The 25,030-nt window shown below is 39.0% G+C and overlaps 2 long non-coding RNA genes across 3 annotated transcripts in view; one reads left to right on the top strand and one right to left on the bottom strand.

The window, feature by feature from the left end:
• Positions 1-4,049: 4,049 nt before the first annotated feature.
• LOC111250891 (uncharacterized) overlaps positions 4,050-25,030 on the bottom strand; it is a 46,908-nt gene continuing 25,927 nt past the window's right edge. Inside the window, exons 4-5 of the long non-coding RNA XR_002673553.2 lie at positions 5,943-6,082; positions 4,050-5,646 (exon numbers count right to left, since the gene is read on the bottom strand). This is a non-coding gene — a long non-coding RNA (uncharacterized LOC111250891). The remainder of the gene's footprint in view (positions 5,647-5,942; positions 6,083-25,030) is intronic.
• Positions 10,600-24,719, top strand: LOC111250895 (uncharacterized). 2 transcript variants are annotated; one of them, XR_015328461.1, is made up of 4 exons: positions 10,600-10,836; positions 17,000-17,244; positions 17,592-17,737; positions 19,647-24,719. It is a non-coding gene; the product is annotated as an uncharacterized LOC111250895 (long non-coding RNA). The 2 variants fall into 2 exon arrangements; XR_002673557.2 differs by lacking the exon at positions 17,000-17,244 and having other exon boundaries at positions 19,647-24,718.

Below are 25,030 nucleotides of genomic sequence, written 5' to 3'. Positions count from 1 at the left end.
CAAAGGTGCGCGGTCAGCTGATGCTGCGGCGTACAGCGTACTTGAAGCATTAGTGCTCACTCATAAGCCGTTCGATGATTTATAAATGATCATTGGTAGTTCAAGAATCACCGGCACGCTCTTAGTCGCTCTTCAACTGAAGATTCATAGTACACTTTATTCATCAGCCGTTTCTATTTGGATGCGTCTGATGTTTCTGGCAGTTTGTCTTTGTCAGCCAGCTGCAGAAAGCCTTCGTCGTTCTAAGAGAATTCGATAAGCGTTAAGAATTCTCCCATCGGATAACTATGCGCAGAGTCATCGATGTATGAAAATCAGCCAGCCATCGTATTTGCGTATGTAAAATGAGCCATACCAATAGAGGCGACCCGGAAAGAGTCATGCACTTCAATAACCTAAGGAACTTATTAAACACGAAACAGGCTGCTTGGTAAACGTACCGCCTGGTATCACACCTTTACGCGAAAGATACCAGCTTTGGGAACGAGTTATCAATCGTATTTCAGATTATTTTATTTGGCTGAACATCGAAGGCCTTCCTAAGTACAACGCAAAAAAGATTACCTATAGAGGTAATATAAGAAACAATGCGAATAGTTCATCTAGGAAGCTAGCAGGGCAAAACAGGCCAGTCAAAATAGCACAAATAAATATAGTTATCTTGTTGTTTTTTTCCTTCGTATATTTCTTATTTGCACCTTGAAGATGGCTCGTTAAAAGGTGTGAGCAATTTTCCTTTTCAGTTTCCGACTTAGTCTAACAAAGGTAAGTCTTCCACCGCCAAGTCATAAGCCACAAAAATGACAGACTTTCACAGCTTCCATTTCCCCACAAAGGCTATAAGAGCTGCGCCCATTGTAGCAAATTATGTTACAAATATCGCGTAGAAGAGGAGCGTGTTTAAAACCATTCTAGTTGAATCAGTCGTGGGCTGCCGTTTCGGAAACAAGAGGACCGACAGGTACGAAAATGCGTCACAGACCGGTTGGCATCAATTGATCAGATACCGCGTTAGCCTAATCCGTTTCTTATTGTTGTTATAAAGATCATTCACTTCTAGAAGAATTTGCGAAAGTCGTATTCTGTGTATAGTGATAGCAGTATAGTCCCTAGTTAATCTAAAAGTGATGTTGTTAATTAATAAGTATCAAACCTATGAGCACGGTGGAAGCGTACGTTTAGCGATCCTACACTTCGGTGGATTTTTAAAAAATTACAGATCTTGCAAAAAGGAGAGTAGTAGGAATAACATAGAAACTGAAGGTGCCGTTAACGTCTTCGGAAGGCCTTGGTGTGTATGGATCTGGACGCAGGGCTCACATGTAGCAAAGGTTGTTATGTTTATTCTTAACTGTTGTCCTTCTATTTCTCCATGCATATACGTCTAACGATGTTATAATTGGTAGTGAAAAGAAATGATGGTACATCATTGTATTCTTCTGAAGTTCGCATTATCGACTGATGATTTCTCGGTCAGTACTAGCCGTTATGCGTTTGTCATTGTTGAAGATAGCGCTACTTACGTACAGAGCTTCCACATGTCGATCACTGTTTGCACGAAGTAAAGTGAGGACGTAAGTATAAAGTGGACGTAGACTGTAGATTGTTCCGTGGCATAACGTACTTAGATAGGGATATAGTGCAGCCCTTCTACAACACGATCTCTATACAGTCGGATAATTGGCCTAACTTAATACTCCCGTGTGACGGTCGTCGCAACGCACAAAGAAGCAACAAGTTCATTGTCAAATGACGCTTTATACATCTGTTCGAAATAGAAGAAAGTAAGGTGTTTCCAATACGTACCAATAAAAGTACCAATACATTCAAACATTAAATAGATGCTACGTACATTTATCCAATCCAAGATACGCAAACTCTGCAGCAGCTCAAACGGCGAGTCGTTACGCTGCATACGCAGATCCGCCGCGAGGGCGGATTCACCACCGACTACGCCTTTGATTGCAAAGAAACGAAACCTAATGTATCAGTGACACGCAATACCATAAAAATGTGGAAAAACAGGGCAAGTGGGTGGCCAAATCAAATATTATTTTTTTTTGCTCGTAAACAGGGAGATAAATAAGCATAATTCTTAAATAACATTGTAATAATTACGTTTAAGAAACAAATGTTATGCTATTTTATAGATTTAGCGTCTCACAGGAATGTTCGCAGATCGTGAGATTAGGACATTAAAAATAGCCCTAAAGAGCAGTTTCAGTTGGTTTTTTTTTTCGTTGATATTTTTCTCGGAAAATTTACGGCTTTGGACAAACGCTTCGATTTAAGCATAGGTCACATTTATTTGTTAACTAGGATGATATATTAGATATCTAGGTTGATGCATCTGTCGTACATCATAGATTAAACAGAGTTACGCACTAAAGAGAAGCGTTCATTTTGACTGTTCTCCAGAAGCTTCTTTTAAGAAGACCTAAGTGAGATCACTTCTCGCGGAACCTACGTTACTTATATTACCCCCGTAAGACAATTACGACTTTCATGGTGTGAACAAGTCCTTTCAATCATTATTTTAGAAGAATTTATTCTTACTAGATTTAGCTATGGTGAGCTTTGCTAGACTCATCATGGATTTCTTCTACAGATCGGCATAATAACCATTTGCTGACGCTGAAGTAGAAATCGCATATTTATGGCGACGCGCTCGTAAATCACCCAAACCATACCACGCAAGTCTTTCAATATCCCTGGTTTCTATGCAGGATACTTTTTACCGACCCATTCGGATTCTAGGTTAGTCAGATGAGATATTTCTCCATACGAGGCCAAAATCTGGCAATAAGAAATCAGCAGTTCACGAGCTATGGCTAAATTTTTCGCCACACATAGAGCTGTGCAATAGAGATAGACTGAAGATTACAAATCGCTTATGAAGGATCGCTTAGGATAAAATTGGATAAACTAATGGTTTATTACCAATGAAAAGCATTTGAAAACAGGCAGCGCGCAGACTGTAAATTAGCCTAAGCCTTCGTATCTCGTCCACCTTCACAAGGCATTTTTGTTATTATATATTGTACGTTGTACCTTTTACATGAGTCCTGTAGGGGTGAGCAGGACGCTCGTCAATGTTAGGGTCACCTATTGGTCGTTTTAGGAAAGCTACATAAAACCGTAGATAAAAGACCCTTGATCGCATAGTTCTATGAACTATATAGATAGATATGCGATCTGTGAACAACGATATAGAAAAACAATTTTTTCTATCTGCAATTATTGTTATGACTAGGTTAGGTTAGGTTAGGTTAGGAGCAAAGGTGAAAAATAGCTATCTCTTATCGAAACGTTAATGAGGTCCAAAAGCTTAGCAGGTATTCCTTTGAACCCTCACTCAAATTGACAGGACTTCAATGTGTAACTCACAGTCCAGGATAGATACTAGCTTGCCTTCTTCTTTTGCAGATGCCGCAAGTGCATACCTGTCCGCGACCTAGGTTGAAGGGGTTTTGCCTGGCGGTGGCATAACTTCTTGATATGACTAATAGTTATCGTTGCCATGTTTTGTACTACTACTACTAGTTGTATTTAGAATTACCCGAGTACGAAGTGGCATGTACATGACGACATTGTTTCGTCAGAGGAGTATCCTACCGATGCATTAGATGTTTGCACGGACAATAAACTGATTAGAGTGGTCAAACATTTTTACAACAATTAACATTTTTGTATCCAATAACTGTGAGGTTTCTGAACCTTTAACAGTTTTTCAGAAAATATGATTGAATAACGTTTTCTTGGATAGATATATGATGATTATCTATAAATTCGGCCTTAAGATCATACTTAATGAATTTGTATACAAGCAACAAAATTTCCTCTTGCAGGCTTTTTTACTCTACTATAAACCTATCCGTCTCGCTGAGAACTCAATTAAACTTACGGATATCTATCGAATGGCTCATCTGACTCGATAGCTCACTCCGCTCTACCAATAACATTGGTAGAAATGAAGAAGTGAATGTCTTTTATCATATAAGTCTGTAATCATAGAGAATGAAGTGGGTCGGAGATAATAATTTGTCAGTAGTAGTAGCAGCTCATTTATAAACAGACTGAACGATGTTTTCGACAAGCACTATTGACGTCAACGTTTGAAACATCGATAGGCCAAAAGTTCATTGCGTTTCATGTATACGTGGGCAATCAGCTGCCCGATAGTCGGGTTGAAAGTGTAGACATCCGGATGGTAACGGCACGCTTGGAATTCATTCGGCAGTTGTTAGTGCTACAAATATGTACGATTCAAGTTTTTTTTTTTTCTATAAACATTTAAAGGTTAGATAGATAGAGAATGGCCTGTACGATTAGGAATGAAGTTACAAACAACAAAAGATCGTGTGGTGCACCGAACACTCTGTACGTACCGGTGTAAACTAGCTAAATTTAGCGATATCGTTTGAAAAGGACCAGGGTCTTCTAACTGCAGAAATAGATGGCCAGATGACTGCGAATCCCTGAGATGTATCGTATATTTCACTATCGTAGAAATCGTTTGGACCTGCAGAAAGTTGAGCATGAAGGATCTCTAACAAAAAGCCTCTACAAAAACGGGCTAGCGCAGATTGATTACTGTTAGAATTCTATAGCTTACTGGGTATAATTTCGTACACAAGTACGCCACATGTAAGGAACTATACTTATATCAAAGAAGTTACCTATAAAATAGAAGCTCTTTGGTTGCTTTGTCAACGAAGTCCGTCGCGTATGTAGAACTGGCACTGTTTTTGCTACAACTAAATTGTCATGCTTACAACAGGTGCTTAACAGCTCCGCTGACCTCATGGATGGAGACCTACTGCATCAACACTCACCATTACGGCTACCATTAATGAGAAGGCCATTGTTTGTGTTGACAGTCTGCTACGTCAGGTTAGATATATTTGTCATCCCGTAAGAGGTTACTACATAAAGCGTTCGGTGAACACTGTGCCTAGGTACGGCACCAACAATGGCCAGTTAGTTAAACGACGTTAACAGCGGACGACTTGGGCAGCAGAGGCAACGCAAATTCAGATAGAGAAAAAAACAAGCGAAGAACCTCGCATATGCCATATAGAGTGGTTAGCTCAATCAGTAAACGTACGATGTTTATCTATGTAAGAATATGGAATACAACTATAGACGAGACAGTATCACCGACAGAAATTATATATTGAAAAAGAACATGTGGTATAACCTGACCGTATAGGCAAGAGAAGAGCAAAAAATGCCATTTTCTAGAGAAATTTTTCGAAAAGTATAATTTTGACAAGGCCTGAAATAGAAAAGATGTTAACACATAATGGTTCTCTAAATTCAGGTGAAAACGCCGAATAACCCACCAAAAAGCGCCTAGCCTGAAACAGGCCCTAGATATTTGAAAGGCGCGCCAGCATTAACGTCAGCTGCGATGGCTGGTGCAGTCTCTGTATGCAACGCCCTGCAGAGCCATGTTATCTTGTCATATGAACAGTGTTCTATCGCACAACGCTTAGGATACATGTTCTTCAACCGTGGGCAGATGCTGTGACGACGTTGTCGTTCGGCGATTTGTTAAACCAGCAGGGTAACTGGTTTGTCTAATTATGGCCGCAGTAATTGTTGAAGCGCTTCCGCACCCACAAGCAGCTCGGACCTGTCAACCTATGTAAATAGAAATACATCATCGGATAGAATAATCAACAGTATCGTATCACACGGTATATCATATGTTTAGGTTCGGTACATTTTGACTCTATTCGATTTGGTCGAATGAAGTCAAAATGTATCGAATATTCTATTTGAGGGAGTTCTAGGTAAAACCTATCGGCTCAGTTGGTAAAGACGAACGTCGACGCTGTATTCAACAGATCTTTTTCTTGCCTTCTTATGTCTACTTCAAACTGAAAAAACTACTGCTCTTCGAAGCTTGTCAGTACTGTTGAGACAATTCGACATGCCTTTCAAAGCGGTAAATGAAGCCGGCGTTACTGGAGTGCGAGTAAGACATATTAGGTTTCTGTTCCGAAACGGCGTCATGTCTCCGACACGATGCAGACGCTGGTCGTCCGGAGCGCTTCCTCGAGTTCTCAGAAGGTATCTGAAAAAACACAATAGAAGACCCGTACCGATGACCTAGCCTTCCTGAAGTTTCTCGTACATTCCTTATGTATGCCAGCTATTAAGGCTACTGTTAATATGCGTCTGCTTCCTTGAGCTATGTTTTCTCGTTGAGGTGTTTGCTTTTTAATTCTATTATCGTAATTTGACGAAAAGGCCACTGGAACTGTTGGTATCGTCATGAGCCTCAATCGAAATGAAGTAAAATGACCCCTCCGTTGAAAACACGAAACAGTTTTCATTCGGACACGAGACGTATGACAAATACGAAGGTAGCCTTGTACCGCTCCTAGTTAAATTTGTTCAAAAAGTGAGTATCACCATTGACGTAATGTTGTGTTATAGTTAACGTGCCGTAATTAGCTTCCTCTCGCTATTGATCCGAGCCGAAGCCCCTAACATCGTTCGGTTCCATCGCAGGTTATCCTCATGTACCTCAATTGACGTAACACGTTCCGTAAAATAACATAACACTCATAGTGTGTGTGCTTATATCTTCAAAAGCATCTGCCGCTGTGACTACGATCGATGTGCGTAAATAGTCCCCTGATAAGTATGGTCAAAAAGTAGGCCCGAGCGCCCTACTGGTTAACCAAATAAGCGAAATATCTTTGCTCCATTTGTGGAAGTAAAGTTTCACACAATTTCTATAAACACTGTATAAATAGTTAGGAACGATAAGGTTTATAGGTCATGATTCGGGTCTATATCTTATTTCATATGTTGCTTACTGACTCTCTTAAAGATAACGCTGAGGAACCTATTGACGATTAGTACTCAGTTATTTAGGTACAGATTTACATGCACAGAATAAGAATAAAAACCATAGGACACAACGAAAACAAACTGTTCACGGCGGAGAGCCGCCATTTTACGTCCGCTTGAATGGCAGAAGATATGCTAACTATCGTAATTTTCAACGATTATCAAAATACCATGCCCATTTAAATGACTCGGGTGGCCATTGTCTTACTTTGGACAAATACCGACTCTGTGGCGTTATAACATAGTATCAGAAAAATATAGAAATTGTCTTAGGACGTTCCTGTGTTGTACAGTTTAACTCATCCTTTATTGTAATCACTTACGTAAATACAATTATTTTACCATGTATCGGATAAAAAAAAACGTCCCGTCAATGTCATCTTATCTTCTATAATTCTTATCTTCTATTCTTCAAAAAAATATATATACCATATGTATATATATATTTTTTTTGTAAATTAACTATTTGTAGACGCTTTTATACTTATAACTAGTTATAAACTGACAAATTCTGCCACTACTGTGCTTTCAAGTTATATTTCAGTTTTACTTTATCTATGAGAACGATTGTAAACCTTTCAAGCAAGAGTCGCGTCCTGTTGATTTTGTAAGGACAGCTTGAACACGACCAGCTCGATTGATAGTGTCGCACTTTTCGCCCTCAAGTCCTGAAGGTGATCATTATGTGCGGGCACTCATGTTTCTCTGAGTGTCATCACGGAAGTTGGTAACATAGAATGGCTGAGAAGCGCGATTCAAGTCATATAGGAGTGGAAACTGAATCATATTTTAAGTAATTAATAATTGACGCAATTAATAAACAGTTGCGTCAACAACTGCTGCTAGTCAACAGCTGTTGATAAACAGAGATTATAGGCCAACTTTCTTCTTCGAGTCTTCTCCGCAATTTTATACTATTTGTTCTCGATAGATTACCGATAGACTCGATAGCAGATTTGATCTTGGTGTTCACAGTACTTTCCTGGAAGCGAGGATTTCCTTTTTGTACAGCCAGAGACAACTAAACTGATGGTGTTTTCGAGAACAATTTATACAAAACTTTCAACTTGAAACTTCTCGCTTCTTTAATAAGTGCTAATTTTAGGTGCCAAACCACTTATCGCATTTTGCCAGCAGCATTTCAGTCCATCGAGACCTCTGCCCTCGAATGCAGATAACTCAATGACTATGGTTATTTAAAATTAAAAAAAAAAAATAAATAAATAAAAAATCGAGAGCTATCAGCTTCTTGTGGCTTTGCTATCTCGAGTGAAAAATGTGTTCCCTCGACGTTTATACGTGAGTGTATATTTTATTATGTTTCCGTATAAACACCATAAACGAGTAGCTATACCTATCAAGTATTATATGTATCTGACAAATAGTCGAATAAGATAAGTTTTATTTATCTCCCAAAAACATATAATAACAAAGTAAGAAAATATTAAACCAATAGATAACGCTACATGTATAATGTAATAGTTATGTCTTAGTTAAAGTTATGTTAAAAGAGAGCAAAAATATAAATGAACGAATTGAAGCCCAAGTAGCTATTGGCTATCATGGCATTGGGCACATACAGAAAAACGAGTAGGAGCATCCCATATTATCGTCACTGATGAAAAGCTTTAACTTTTCTGCTGGGTAGTTGATATGGCCAACTGCACGAAGCGTCCGTGTCCAGTGTCGGATGGATGGATGGATGGAGAAAGGCTTGCGCGTGCCTGATTTTATCTAAAAATCCGTTTAGCGAATTGTATGATATTCGTTGTTCGAAGATCGTCGAAGGTAGGACATTCGAAGAAGATGCTCGTTAGGAATTAGTGCCGCTAACCGTCTACCGATTGGTAGACAACTTTTTGCAGAAGAAACAAATGCATCATATTCACTTATATCTAATATGGGCAGTTTTTACGAGGAAAAGTACCCGAAGAATGGATTTGCGAAGCGTCCTAGTAATGTCGTAGACAAGATGAACAATTCACGATCCTATTGCACCTACGTTTAACAATGAAGTCTTCATAGAGTCTTTGTAATACTACTCACTTCTTGTTACGCGTTTTCTAGTTTTCTAGCGATTTTCTAGTTACCTCGAAGCTGTACCGGTGCTTCAGTAAAGCATTTTAGACGTTTAAGTTATTCTATCTTTCTACTAAATCAACATTTTCTATTCATTGGTAAAAATGTTATACGTTGAGAAAGCTATTTCTGTAATTCCTATTGTCGACTTTGAAAATCTAGTGCCCTAGACCCTTTATAAAGCCACTTTATATATATATATATATATTGGATAATAGTAATATTTGGCTGGATATACATCTGATATTTTTATGTCGTTAGGTCAACTAAATTTGGAATAAGTTTTAACAATCGGGCAATCATTTCTAAACTAGAGTAAAATGTATTTTGTATCTTTTTTTTTTCATTAAAAACATATATGCGCTGCTTGCCTCGAAGATGACTTGGACCATTTCGGTGATTTTTCTAGTTTAAACTTTGCTTGATGGGAAAATATTATGGTGAGTGCGACCTGTCCCGTAAAAATCGATTTTATGTAAAACTATCTCACAGACGCTAACATAAAGCAGATGAATAACTACTTCTTAAGGAAGTTTTAGCAACTATGATAGGGGATTTGCGAAACATCCCAATGTAAAAGTCGTCTATACATATATATATATATATATATATATATATGAAGCTATACGAAAAGGCATGAAATTGCATTGTTGAAAAAAAAAACGTGTTTTTTCTCACCATCCAGTCTGTGTTTATGGAATTAGCTTTAAAAAATAGTTGAGAATCTCCGAAAGATGATATCTTAACAGATATCATCCTTCCGAGGCTTATATCAATTCCCTAACTAACGGCCGCTATAGAGCTTACTAAACGATTCAATATAGAAGTCTGCTATATATATATATTCAAGTAAATTCAATACGTTCAATGCGGGGATTCGTTCTACTGCCCGGGGCAAATATTATCCATTATGCGACATTCGATGTAACCTGCTCCTAAGACACCACTGAAAATAACTACTTCGTTGATGTTTAAGTTAACGGCCTCGCTTTTATCGACAATTCAGCTAATTAGATTCATGAAACGCTACCTTTGCCCCCAGAAAGACTTTTGTCGAACAGATATGAAATTGAACAAGATAAGACAGATAGAAATGAAAGAGCTAAATTGGTTTAGATAGCATAATTTTTCCAATAGTTTTCCATTGTTATCCCTTACAAAGTATTAAGTTGTAGTACAATATGAAAATATGTGGAAAAATTATTATGTCGATGAACAATTTTTTCTCGGTAGATGATGTCACTACCTGACGCAGACAAATCGATTCCTTCGGAATGGGACGGAAGAAAGTTTGTTCCCAGCCACTTGTTGTATCATAAAGCGTTACTTGATTTATATCGTTCAAGTTAAGCCTTTTTAAATAATGTACTAATAATAATAATTACAATGATTCTACTATTGGCATATTATGATTTAAATGTACGAAACTCATCTCCGGCATATTAGCTTGTTGAAGAGTGACTAGCTATTTATAAGGGTACGACTCGTCGAAACCCGCTATCGGTGGTCACCATGTAAGCGTCGCACACGGCTCGAAGACTGTGCTAGCTCACATAGGGATACTCGCACACGTAATAAATAATCAGCACACGCTTTACTGCCATAATCAGTCGCCTGTCGTCTGCTTCGACGGCAAACAATAATTCTTTTGCTTTTCCTTTATGCAACGACAGGTCTAGGCGACGTTTTTAAGGCGCTTTTGGCGGATGGTGAATAGACAACTTCGTTCTAACATGCCTTAAGCCGATAAGATAACGCGAAATGATTTTTTTCGCAAATAGAGATACGAACAAAACGATGCTAAAGGTCGGCCTTGAGTGACGCTTTCTGCAGCTGAGCGCAACGGTGTGTGCGGAGCGGCGTTTGCTACCGTCAACCGCCGGTACTCAGGTCGGTAAACATACGCATACTCTGAAAGCTCCGAATGATGAGTCGGTTTTTGACAAAGATGTTCTTCAAAAATTTATTTATCGGAAGAACGACGAAGTCCAGTCCTGATCCTGGATGCGCTCAGTGGTTCGTTGGACTCGATATTTAATTCCAAATATGGCTGCGTGATAAATAAGTGTCTTTTACACCACATCATGATTGATAGGTAGCAAGATGGCGAATAAATTAGATAAAATATGGAACAAGTAACTCATTGCGCAATCATGTTCGACCAGCGCAGTTTTTACAAACACTATATTCGGAAAGGTTTCCACAAGCGATAGATCGTTTAAGGAAGTACTGGAAGGTTTCAATCGCGCATAAAAACGAGTAATGTATGATTCTGTTAACAGGCAGTCTAACACAAATTACCTAACCTTATAGTTTAAATATTCACCTTACCAAGTTCCAGTCAGTGCCCGATTTTATAATACAATGTGGCAAAGCGATCATCTATTTAATTCCAGGGCATCATACTTCGAGAAGATCCTGTTTGACTTTAAACTAGCTATTTTATCCAAAGGAAGACCTTCATTTTGAAATAACTAGCCAGCAATTGCGACTTGATACGCCTGGCCAGTTGTTAACCCAGTTTTTGATATAAATTCTCTAGTGTCAACCATATATCATAAACCGTGTCGAACGGCCGGCTCGAAACCAATAACATTTAAACGGTGACTCTTTAGATTTCGCTGTGGTAAATAGGGTAAGTGAGCGCTTCGGTAAGCCTTAGCCTCAATGAAATTTCATCATAATTACTTTTCACACTTTCTATTTGGAAGCAGTATAGGAATTAGGTAACGATAGTTGTGCGCAGTAATGGCGAATGTAAATATTTACTTTATCTGATGTTCCTACACTCGTAAACGGGCCAGCGCTTTCGTGTGTGAAACAAATGTGCATTTACCACATTGTGTAAAGTTGATCTATTTCGAAACAGCAAACAGTCCGCACTGGCACCTTCATGCCCTCCTACAGTCAGTACTTCGAATGAACTAATTACTCTTATTGTTTCAAACTAAATAAGGCCTCATTGTAGGCAACATCTATATTGACGATATCTAATTTACTTGTTCGTAGACCTGACACCGGTCAATACGGTCTGACTGAATGGTCACGAGAAAACCTTTTACAGACTCAGCCCGCGACTATATACTATGCTTATAGTAAACATGGACCGGTACAAACAATATGTTTTTGTAGGTCTATGCCGAATTTACATTTCAGACTGCAAATCGAATCGCCAGAGACTTCGTTCGCCTCATTTTATCGTTGAGGTCTGAAAGTTGTCAGAAGCAGCTAGCGCCCTGACATGGGTTCGTATCGTTGGTTTCGTATGTTTCGAGGTTTCGTAGGTTGGTAATCGTATGGTTTTCGTAGAAAAGAACATGTACGTTTCCGTACATGTTTTTTTAGCGGTACAGCTTGACGAAGCTGACGATCAACTGTGGAGGTAGCTTTGTGTCAAAAGGCCTGTATGCGCATTGTTTGTGTGAAAAGGTATCCTCGAATTTGTAGCCATTACGACGATGGAGCTTGCCAATGACACACTTCTATAGAGATACCCATATGTGCAGCATACACCGAATAAAACCGCTGAAGCTTGTCCTCTTATATCGTCCTACGTTTCAATCAAATTTTACCTTAAAAACGGCTGCCTGTGACGAATCTGCTTAGTACCTGTACGAATTACGAAATTAAAGTACGATTATAGTTCCGGTCGAATAAGATCGCCGCATCAAACAATCAAAAGTAAATATTCGTTACGGCCATACGAGACGGGCACGACATGTTGCCTTGATCGATTTTTTCTGTCTCGTGCTCTTACCCGCCACGTTTTATTTTAGTGAGCGCATAGATCAGTCTTCTAGCACTTTGACGTATCTCCACGTTTTTCACTGTCCTAAGTTTGATTAAATGTTCGGAAAGTTTATACCTTTCCAGATACTCCCAAAGAGGCTGATACTTCTTAGTATTGACTTTAACGGCGACAACTTGATTCAGAACCCTCAACGCCTCTAACACAACTGAGTCATTGTCTTGATATTTGTCAAACATGCCAATCACAAGCGAAAGGACATTTCCGTCAAACAGTGCCTCTACCGGACATTCAGTTGAGGCGAGAGTCACGGATTGGGTTTTTTCCGAGCTGGTCGTTACAGATTCTGAGTGAAGCCGATCAGTCGTCATCGATGCTAAACTTGAGTCCATTACGGCCAGACGCCAGGTGTCATTTTTTGCCGCGATGATCGAAAGTACCCACCTGACTACAACAACGTCCGTATTTAGGTCACTACTTAGTAGCGTTCGTTCGAGAGCAGGAAGAACTCCACAGTCGAGCATGTCTTGTGAATGCGTTTCAACCAGCGAGTCAATAGCAATGAGCGCACACTTGATTACGTCGAGCTCATCAGAGTCCCTAAGAACGCTTACGAGCCGCTTCATTAGGTCGGAGTCCCTGAGCACTCCAGGGTCGTCGTCGGCCACCATATACACAACGTAACAAAGCGTCCAACAAGCTTGCGCCAACACCGAACTCGAGTTGCTTATCAGAAGCTGTTTGATAATGGTTACGCATTCGCTGATATCATCAGACCGACACGGAAAGGAGCGATAAAGAAGAGCACGGAGAAATGCAGCAACTGCCTCGAGGATTTTCTCCTGAGAGCAGGTGCTAGTTAAGTGTAGGTCCTCGGCACTGTCTTCATGTGGGGATCGTAACGGGAACTCGAACCGATTGAGAAGTGTATTCAAACCTGATATTATTCCTCGTTTGATGAGGTCTTCGCAAAGACGGAGATCAACGTCCAAGCGTTCGCTCATCGTCAGCAATTTCTCTAACAGCTCAGTCGAATTTATATCGGATGGCTGTGTAAGCGTGCCCAAGAGCGCACTTGCGGAAAACTGGTCATTCCACTGATAATTGTGAAACATGCTAACACCTTCCTGCTTCTGGCAAGAGAACGATGGCGGGGGCTCCACACAAGGTAGCATTCCCTTCCTGGGGTCATCTATTGCCGCTCTCTCAAAAAACTCCTCAGCCCACAATGGGCTAGCACTGTCTGACCTAACACTTTCGCCAGAGCTCCATGAATAGCAGAGTCTGGAACGCACAAATGATGAAAGTAACCAGTCCTCATCGCCGCTGTCTTCCGGGTTACTGATTTTAAGCTGGTGCTGAGTTTCGTCCCACCTACTGCTATTCGAGACATCATTGAAGTCATCGTTGCTGATATCGCTGCTGTTGTTATTATTGCTACAGCCGGCTTCGGCTTCCATGGCTAGACAGCCAATGTGATAAATCGCGTTTAATTGAACTTAATCAGGATGCTTAAAAACAAGGAAGCATACACATCTAGAAAACAAACGAGGACAGTTGTTTTGTTGCTGAAAATTCGCGGCGTGCACCACACTCACTACATCACAGCCATAGCTATACAAGCGTATGTATAGAGGTCAAATCAGAATTTATCAAGTTAACGGCGGTGGCTAAGATGTAGATGTTTCGCGGCTGCCAAGCATAGGTTTGCTATCGAACAGCTATAGCAATACATCTTTACCTTATAGCCACATGCTTCTTCGCTATCTGCAGGAAAATAGCGCTATAGATTGTCCTACCTATTCACACAAACCTGCCACAGTTGCCTACATTTTACTCTCGTTTCAAAGCATGGTAGGTTTTTTAGTGGTAATGTATGGTCGTCAGCGTTGACACACGTAACAGATTTGTTCACCTCGTGCGTACTGAGTAACCCACAAAGGACCGTAAGGCTTATAATGTGCAAACATGCTAGTTGAAAATAGTGCTTGTCGTTCATTGACGTATGCATTACCAATGACTCGATCCCTGCTACAAGCAACATGATTATTTACTCGAGAAACATGCCCGTCTTAAGTCAGCTCATTATATGATGTGGTATCATTCTTAGTTTGGATCAAATCTATTTGGCTGATATAGACAAGACCTTAAGGAAATTTCAGCGATGATACATTTAGAGGTACGCTTTCGTGCGCCGCGTCTACGGTGACGTCTGGCCTACAGTTTTGCTAACTAGGATGATCAACTCCGTCATTTGGACCAGTATATAACAGAGATGGGTCTTTGTCTAGCGATGCAGATCTACGTCACTTTTTTCAGAGCCAAGAGAAAATAAGAACGCCAAATAAGCAGTTACAGATGATTCAGAAGATGGGTATGCATCAAAGATGGATTGATCCTATATTATAGTGGAAGTCTGATGCTTTCGTTGATGTCACGTAGCATTTGTTAGGTTAAGATAAACATGCTAGTAGGATATCTAGTTGGCTGAAAAAAGGCCTAATTAAGAATAGTCAAATTTTCTTGCTTCAAAAGTTACATCAAAATTATTCACGCCCTATACATTTTTAACTTTTAGCTTTTATTTATTTATTTTTAAAGCTTTCGTAATTGTAAAAGGCAACAAAGTAAAACAGGCTGATCAACAATTTAAATATGCATATTCTGAAATTGTAGGTTAAATACACAGTTCTGGTTTTAGATTCCGCATCTAACGGCTCTTATTACCAAGGAGCGCTCATTTCTTTGTTAGTTTGTCTTACGCTGCACATTATATATGTTGCTGGTTATTTAGTTTGTTAGATCGCCTCTTATATATGCACTTCGAAGAAGCTGCGAGCAGTCTTGTGTGTATTATCGTATTTGGTCTAACTTTTAAGACGTCTACTTTGTTTTGAGGTATCTGTTGGCCTCACACAAAAATTTGTCGGAAGATAAGCATTCTTACTTGAGTCACCAGTTGAGGACAGCGCAATTGGGTCACTTAGGAACACTGCTTAGCTTGCATTGACCTGGACCCAGTCCTCAAATGCGAGCAAATTACATTCGTAAATGTCCATAATGTGTCCGAAGAAAGGATCTCTTAGGTGACTGAACGATGAAAGGCATTATAGCTGATATAATTTTGTGTCAGCAGGCCATCCAACAATAGTCAACATAGGTCCTATCGTTGACCAGTTACTCTATTGAAAAATAGTACGACTATTGTAAACCAGACAATGAAAATCATAGTCCCGCCCTTGACAAACACGCGCCTCCAATCTAGATTTGTACCCCTTGACATGACCGAGACAAAGTCAATCACGTACGATTATAACACTGTACATTCTGAGTACATGTTTCCTTGTCTTGAATCTGAATAATCTGAAGCGACTTGAATCTGTAATAATGTCTCCATATCTATTTCGTACGAACGAAGACAGATAGTCTAACACACCGACATTGGAGCAAAGAGATGCTTGAAACACTGAGCGCCGGGTTTCCAGTCACCTAAACCTTGGCAATTAAAGTAATTTGCGAACTTTGTTTTGGGGGTTTTTTTTTTTTGTCTTTAATTAAAGATGTCAAAGCGCGTAACAGCTACATCGAGTGAGCACTTTGACAGGAGACGCGCCTGTCGATATGCTTTAAATATGCCGACGTATCATTCAAATATCTATTTTTATAAAGATGCAATTGGAACAGGCGAAACTGTGGTGGTAACGCGTACCAACCACGTTGGTTCTCTGGTGTTCGATGGACGTCTGACGAGGATAACCGCAACTATCATAAGTAGCTATGTTTCAATTTTGCTCTGACAAAGTTAAGCCTCGTTGAAAAAAGTGTGAGTCCTGTACATGTATTGGTGCCCATTGATGTACTTTTAATGTAAATAGTTACGATGCGTGTGGGACAAGTCGTCTAGCGTTGCGATGATTTCTCGATACGAAGTCTTTAACATGGCCGTCCATGCAGATCTGGTCCGACCTCACAAGATCTAACTCTCGTTACTGGGGCCACAATAACCGTAGTTTTACCTTGTCAATTGATTTTCTTTTATACTTCAAGCAGCATAATAAATTTATTAACATTTGTCACTTATACGTTTTATAAAGTATGTGCTAAAGCTTAAGGACGCTTGACACTGCAGTGAACATACGAAGTTACCTAGATGCCTGCTCCATCCCACCGAACAGTAAATGTATAATTGATTTTATCTTATTTCGTGTGTATCGTACAGAATCTCGGACGTAATTTGCTAAAATCACTAAATGCTTTTTAACTCTTGTCAACATAAATAGGTTTGTTTTTTTTGTTTGTTTTCAGTTAATGCGAGAACAATGCCTATGCTAGATTAGGATTGTGATAGTAGTACGAATAGCGCGTCCCGAACTTCTGCGTCACTCCCATAAGTGACCACGTTTATACCGCCCAATTGGCGGTGTCAATAGGCCTTCTAACCGTTACAAGGCAGTAAAGTTTTAGCTAACTTTAAAGGAGGATTACAAACGAACACAAACGACAGATGTGTTTTCGAACTTTAAACCGACTGCGCATTGCGTTGACCTTGAGTATTGTTTCTTGCTTGTTTGATACAACGAATAGGGAAATATTAAGTAGCTGACTATTATGGCTGTTTTCGATTATCTAATCTATCGTATGCGTGCAATTCAAATACTCAGATTCTACTAGATATAGCTAAAATGGTGACAATTCTATTCCGCAGATATGGCGCACATATAAAAATGAGTACTTAAAGATCGCCTAGGTTTTGAGTCATTTCCGAAGAAAAAAAATAACAAGAGCTTAAGAAAGGACGCCACATTGAAAAATAGCTACATTGTAATGATCATTCTTCGAGGTCTTACTACATCGACACCTGTACCTGGCCTAACCTAGTCTTTGTCTCCTGATCTAGTAATTACAGGCTGGGCTATCTAATTTTAGCTGAGCTGTTTGATTGGCAGACCTCGCAAGACTCGGCAGTCTGGAAAAACACGAATACAGAGCGTCACAATAGGCATACCAGATCATCGGTTACACAGGCGCATTAACGTTACGAAGGTAATATTTGAGCTCTGTCCAAATTTCACGAGCTTAGCAAATATGGTTCACAATATTAATGTATGTTGTTCGGCGTTCTTGGCGTTACGTTCGATGTGAACGTTGCCATAACGTCTAAATGGCAAGTTTCGTTAACCTGATGCAGGCTCTACGTATAAAAAGGTTGGCGTCATGACGCAGCTATGTCTATAATACAAGAACCGGGGTCCTTTGAATTTTACGGCGCTCCTTGGCGTTAAGCGGTACAAATCGGAGGTTAGCTTGGTCCAAAAAAGCCCAAAGTAATACATTAATTGCTCTAACTCAGATCGAGATTTCTGTTTGTCAAAACGAAAGGCTGCTTATTTAGCACAAGGCTCAACAATTAGTTTCACGTGTTGAAATGATGAAAAGCCAAATATATATTTCAAAGATAATTTTTCTTGCTCATACAGACCATTGTTATTTAAAAATGAAGATTCTGCACCAAAACGTAGATCTTCATTAGTACGTGATTATCACAAATAGCATATGATTTGTTGTTTACAGACTGTAGACTTAATTAGGCTGTAGAGCTTTACTTTAGACTTTAATTAAACTTTAAAATGTATGTTGAAGCAAGCAATACGTAGACGTCCAATGAAAGCAAACTATAGAGATTCATCGTTCACCCTGACGGAGATAGAAACATCATATTAAAATACCAAAAACTCTATATACAGATAAATGCATATATCAGTCTCTATTCTGAATATTAAATTTTGACTTGCTTTCATTTAACGGAACGTAACTGTTTGTGTTACGGGCCGCCATTTTTGTGTTAAAACAATTACAACTGTAATGTTGATATTTATGTCGTCTGCTAAAGATTTCTATGTAGCAATCATTGATTTTCAGTCCGTCACCTATGTAATTTTCCAGTACATAATAATGGACAACAATTAACCTAATTATAATGATAAGTAAATTGCTTTTGTCTCTGCACGGCGAAACCGGCTTTACTTTACCAAGGTTTAGTGAGACTAACCAGGTATTATGAGCAAGCAAGTGACGTGTTGCTATATCCAGTTGATTCAGGCCCCAAATAGATCAAGATCTCAATTCATTTCGTGAAACAAGGATATTGTCTTTCTGTGCTCAGTAGGCCTTTGGTATATTATGGCGTACCCATTTGCTAGTGTATCGTTCATAGTGACGCTTTGAACTGTGTATTCCAATAGAAAGTATTCTAGAACGCACATGGCGAAACCAAGATGGAGCGATGTAATACTCCGCACGTGAAGTAGCGATTATCAGTTAAATGGATCTTTTTATTCCAGTACGTTTGCTTAAACGCAGTTGGACTGGGGCCAAGTTTGTCAATCCTTCCAGTCGTGTAGGATGAGAAAATTTGTCATACTTTTATATAATTCGTCAAAATAGTCCTAAAATTTCCAGCAGCTATTTACAGCTACTCTGACCATCGTCTGTCTCTGTGCATCCTTAATGCTGGCAATGTTTTTTCAATGTTTGCCTTCGTGTTAATATTTTGTTGCATAGTCGTTTGCTGATACCTAATCAATTATGATATTTTCGACCCTTTCGATCCTTTTCCTTACCAAAAATGAACCGGAACGGCAATGCTATTTCGCCTAGAATAGCTATAGGTGGGAACTATAGGTATAGTTCCCGAGAAGACTGCGCCCTAGAAATACATCGTTATTTAATTTTTTGTTCGAATGTAACCGTATAATCTGAAGGTATCTCAGATAATCTTTTTCTAAGGATACCCCTGTTAATCTAACTACTAGTAATGATTGACCTATATTTCGCATAAGCTTTACTGCAGGAATCAGGTGTCAGCGTTTATAGAAAAATCTGTTATCGTCGGGATCACTCAGTATGACTCGTCGTCAATCCTGGTCTACTTTTTTTTTTTTTTTTTTTATAGGGAAGATTCGGCGAAGCAATTTCCAGTGGCAAAATAAACTTCATGCGTCATAGAGCTGAGGCCATTGCTTTCTCTACCTTTGACGCTTCCAGGGCCGATATATTGCAGCATAGCATAATATCAACAACGTTCTCTCACCCAGGGCAAACGGCTGATGGATTTGCATCTACCTATGTGGTAATGCTCTGCAACTGCGAATATCAAACAGCTTTTCTACTAGTGGTATTATGTCAGCTGGCATTCCTCCAGGAACTATCCTGGGATCATTTTATCTTACCAACATTATTTTTGTTTCCGTCAATTCGATGATGACTCCCCCGATTGTAAGGCAATCTCCTAGATAGATAATGCGTTCCTTCAATTCTAGTTGGACAGCCGTAACAGAAGTAGTAATAGTCTATAGAACGTTATGAAGGTTTTTTCGCTTCAAGCAACGCTCAACTAATCTATCTCAAGCGAAACTCACTCATTTACTATAAGAGTAAAGTTGCACAGGATAATTCACCTTTGCCAGCAGTTATACTGAATCTATCGCTGCATAAATATCAGAAATATGAAGCTGTTGAAGTTCATTGACCAAAGTACGTGTGAGGTAAGAAAGACAGTTAGGTGCGTGTTGATCCAGTCCTAATAATGTTTCTCTACGTTTTGTGCCTCTGTATGTATATCGTATTTTCATGGATTTAAGGGCACACAAGAGAATCGCTGAGATGCTTCATGACGTTCCATATGATACCATTCAGTGTAAGCGTCACTTTCATCGGTTAAAGTTAAATTTTGGGCACTTGTTCTTAGCACCGAAAGTATTAAGCAGGAACAAACAAATTCAAATGGTTGTCTGGCAGCAGTCGATGCTATGGACTTATAATTTTACATGTTAGGACGATACATAATAGATCTAATCGTCCCTAAAGGTAAAACTATTTGGTCAGAAAGACGCAGCAGCAGCAATTGCATGAAACAACATTCCATTATAAATTAAAACAATTGGGCAACGAAAAATAGAAAAAAATAATCAGTTTAAACAACTTGGTTAAAGCCAAAGACTTCTATATAAAGCTGTAACTCAGCAGTAGCACAAGAGATGTTCAGGTTTTGAAGATGCCGAGGCAAATGACCTTCGTATAGTCCTCTGTTCTATAACAAGTGAAGCATAAGTTCCTAAATAGATAGGTAAAAAAAAAAATACTGGAAAATTCACCTATACCTTGAGGTGTTAGTTCTTTTCTACTTTGATGACATCCGCAGAAGCTCCTTTATAAAACAAGATGCCGAAGGCACTTTGGTCTTGCCAATTTGAGGGAGCGCCGTGGTTTAGGTATATAATGCGCATCTCTTTGAGAGCGTCACAATGGTAACTATCAAGTTGCGGCCATCGCTAGTTCAAATATCAGCATTGTCAAAAGGTTAACGTGACCTATCGTTAGCATGTCATTTCATAGCTTTGTTGGAAAAACCCTAGAGACGTCCAGCAGGACTCGCTTCGACTAGTCCTTTTAGTGAAACATGTCCTTGATTCTAGTACTTGACCGTATAATAAAGAAAACCAAAGGCGTTAAAAAGCTTTGGGTACTGCTAGTGCTCGAATCGTCCTCGAGACACAATTTTGCAACGCCTGATGTATACAACTTCAATAATTTATATGTTACCCACATCGGCACCTGTAACATATATACAGATTATGTAAAAATATTAGGCAAAAAACACAATACCGGCTTGCCACTGCAAGTTCTTAAGAGTGGACTAAGAGATTAAATCGTTTGAAACCGTCGACTAGAATATATGATGTTCTACACTTCAAGCACGAAGATACCAGTCGCACATATTCCATTAGCAGATTGAACCTACCGTAAAAACGATACAAACCCTCCACAATTATGCGATTGCCAGGACACAGTTTCTTTAAAACACACAAAATATAGAACACATATACTATTCCGTCCAACGCACCGCTCCACTCTCGCTGAATCTCATACTTGTTCTAAAAGTATATACCAAGCTCCTCCAAGATAACCTCGACTGTATATACCAAGCTCTTTAAGTGCGTTAGTGACTTATGACCAGCATAGCATCGTTAGAATGTTTAGGCTTAGAAAAGTAGATGATGAAGTGGACTTGAGAAAGGTAAAAACGCATACCCAAAACACGCTATCCTATAATATACGTGAAAAAATTTAATTAGAAATACAATTACCTAATAGGCATCTGAGCGTATCAACAAGCATCACACAAATCTGAATACATGTTTTACGTTACTGGGTCAACTATGAGGTCTCACAGCAACGTATTATCGAAATTCGTTTCTGAAGACGGCATATAAATGACCGATATCTATAGAGTCTCTCGTGCGAAGCGCAATGATTTATGATGTAATATATCAGAACAACACGCTTGCCGTATACATACGCCCATGTTCGTTACAAAAGGTTAACGTAAACCCATCAGTATGTTTTTAGGCTGGCAGTTGGAGACAAATAGTGGCAATTCTGTCTCTGCTCGGAACCTTGTAACATAGGCTTTAAGACTTCAGATATTAGTAGAGAATTCCAGAAATCATCTGCTTTGCGACTACATTACTAGTTATAGTAACAAACCGTCCTTTAATTATGCGATATAGTCAAACGCTGTCATATCTTTGCTCAAAGAATGAACTGCTCTGCACCCTCTAAACTATGGAGTTCTTACGGAACGCGCTCGGGCAGTCTGAGTCACCCAGCGCATGTAGTGACCCACGTATGCGACTGATGCGTTTGCTCTGCGTTACTTAGACGGGTATCGTCCACCTGATTTAATGTCATTTATCAAAAGGCAAACGCGAAACTTTTTCGTTTATTGGGTTTAGCGGCGGTTCTCAATATCGCACAAGGTCGGTGGTTCCTAAGGACGGTCTCTAAAAATCGGTGATTTAGGTAAATGAAAATATTTAGTAGTGTCAATGCCTAGTGCTTCATTTTTTTATTCTCTATCGAAGGAGGCACCATTATCATTTCTGGTCTTCCTATATGTTAGTGATAATTTAGTTATTTCGTAGTTGTAGACAGTGTACGACTTAAAAAGTATCGAAAGATAATTATTAGTGCTTAAACAATTTTTATATTAAATTATTAGGATTTTGAAAAAGGTAGTGAGCTAGCTACAAGGATATAGAATGCAAGCAATGTTTCGCAAGCATTGTGGATTTATGTTTGTAAGTCGCTTATATTTGCGATCGTGGCCCTTGCGGTGTTTGGTCGGACCGAATCGTATAATAGGACTAGTTGATTTCTGTTCGCTAATTATGACTTTTTTCGTCGTAATCGACGAACTAGAACTTATGTAGCAGTACTGGATAAGACCTGCATTAGGTCATCAAAGATCATCATCTTTTGCAGCGTGATGTTTGCCGCCAGTTCAGCTGTATTCACCCGTCTACGATCTTTTGTACAACATGCATTTTTCATTGTAAGTTACAATCAGTTCAAGAATAGGGCAATGCTGATTTTCACTCAAATGATTTGTCCTATCTTATTCATATAAGTGGCAAAGTTAAAAGATCATGCTAACTGATGGGGTGTATGACGAACGATGTCATCTTCTATATGTTGCGGCCGAAATGAGTACGCAAGAATAAAATCGAAAACAAGATATTATGGCATAATCTGGGAGAAGCAACAAAGCTGAGTGCTAGGCCGATGATTGGGTAGTTTTTAACGTCGAATGGAACATAAAATGAAGCGTAAGAAAAACTCGGGCCCAAATACGGATAAGTAGGGACTACATTTTGCTGAAGAAAACTGATATCGAAATGATGTGTCACATAACCTCAGCTCATGGGTTTGTAGAGTTCACAAAACCTAAATGTAGCACTTTATATCAAAAACTGATTAGAAAGCTGGCCTAGACATGTGTTAGTGCGAAAGCCTGCTAGTAGTAGTACTAGTAGAAGCAGGCTTCAACATCACAAACTACCAGACGTAGAAAAACATTCAAGTGTGTTGAAGATATTTTTAGACCGATACAATACATTTGATACCAAGTTGGGGCCTGTAATGATATACCTCAAAGAATCTTTGCTTTTATGGCTCAAAACAGTGCCAAAGAACTTTCACCCGCTTTAAGTCCAAATATATCTTAGTGACTTTATCTAGGTAGCACCTTCCAACAGCCCCACTATATAATAAATATTGTTTTTTGTCAGTGTGAGTTTTATTGATTTATTTGTTGTTTTTCTTATTGATGTATGTGTCTATTTCCGTGGCAAATAATATTACCTGGAATCGAATATGTTATAGAATGCCATGTGCTGCTGCTATCGCTGCACTGCCTTTTTGAGATAATGCAATTTGTAATATGGTATTTTCAGCTGTATGTTATGCCTCAAGCATAAAAAAATAATTCGTATTAGTGGAGCATATATTTTATTGGATTTATTTTTTATGGATTTATGGATTTATTAAAAAAAAAGCGCGTTCTCGCTGGAAAGTTCAAAGAGAAGTTTGTAAGTGCACATTGAAGAAAAGCCATATCCGTCAATATCAGAACATGGAAATCCTATTTCTGCTTCTAACATAAATTTTACCTGAAGGCTTAACACGAAGTTAAAGAACATCAAATAAAATAAAGTGTGTTTTACATAAAGTAATACCGTCCCGACCAGAAGCTAAATATAAGTAAATAGAAACATATATGTTCACTAAACAAACACATTTTTAGAAATTCCTATCTATAACGTTGCAATGGGGATACTCAAATCTTCAAATCAAAATTTATTTTCACTCTATTCGATATTAACGTACTTTTTTCACTATCGAACTCCTAAGGAATATTTTACAAAAAATGTTTTTTTTTTTCAGTTTTTCAACAAAAACCACTGACGAAAATTTGAAGAGCTATATTCGAATGCATAAACCCCTTGTTTTCGTATGTGTATGTGAGCTCACGCCTATCTGTTCATATCGATTAACACGCGGTTAGTTTTACTTGAAATTTGTTATGAAAGATGATGTCTCAACATTTCTTCATCATCATCATCTGAGAATCATCGCCTGAATAATCTCTGATATTTAAAGCTGATCTCCTCATATGTCCGATTTTTCGTCCGTCCTCGTATTGAGTATCTGCGATTTGTGTCTTTTTAATTTAGACCGCTTTTCGCTCTGCTGCCACCTCAAGCCGAAAACCGGTTAGTTATCAAAAGCTCACCTCTTGATCATTGTTCCGTCAGTGACAAATCATGCTCTGGACGATATCTCTGGCGCCGCTAAAAGTGCGCTCACGATCCCAAGTCTATATCAACGCTCGGTCAGCTTAAAAGGGTAGGAGACCTACTCTTTCTGATTACAATAGCCGCATTTTTTCGGCCTATTCAATAGATGTGCTGTGGCCCATTGCAGTGGTGATGATAC

Source organism: Varroa destructor, unplaced genomic scaffold (genome assembly GCF_002443255.2).
Source record: "Varroa destructor unplaced genomic scaffold, Vdes_3.0 BEIS01000005.1, whole genome shotgun sequence".
NCBI classification, from domain to species: Eukaryota; Metazoa; Arthropoda; class Arachnida; order Mesostigmata; family Varroidae; genus Varroa; species Varroa destructor.
The sequence above is the reverse complement of the archived record's forward strand: the minus strand, read 5'-3'. Positions and strand labels throughout refer to the sequence as shown.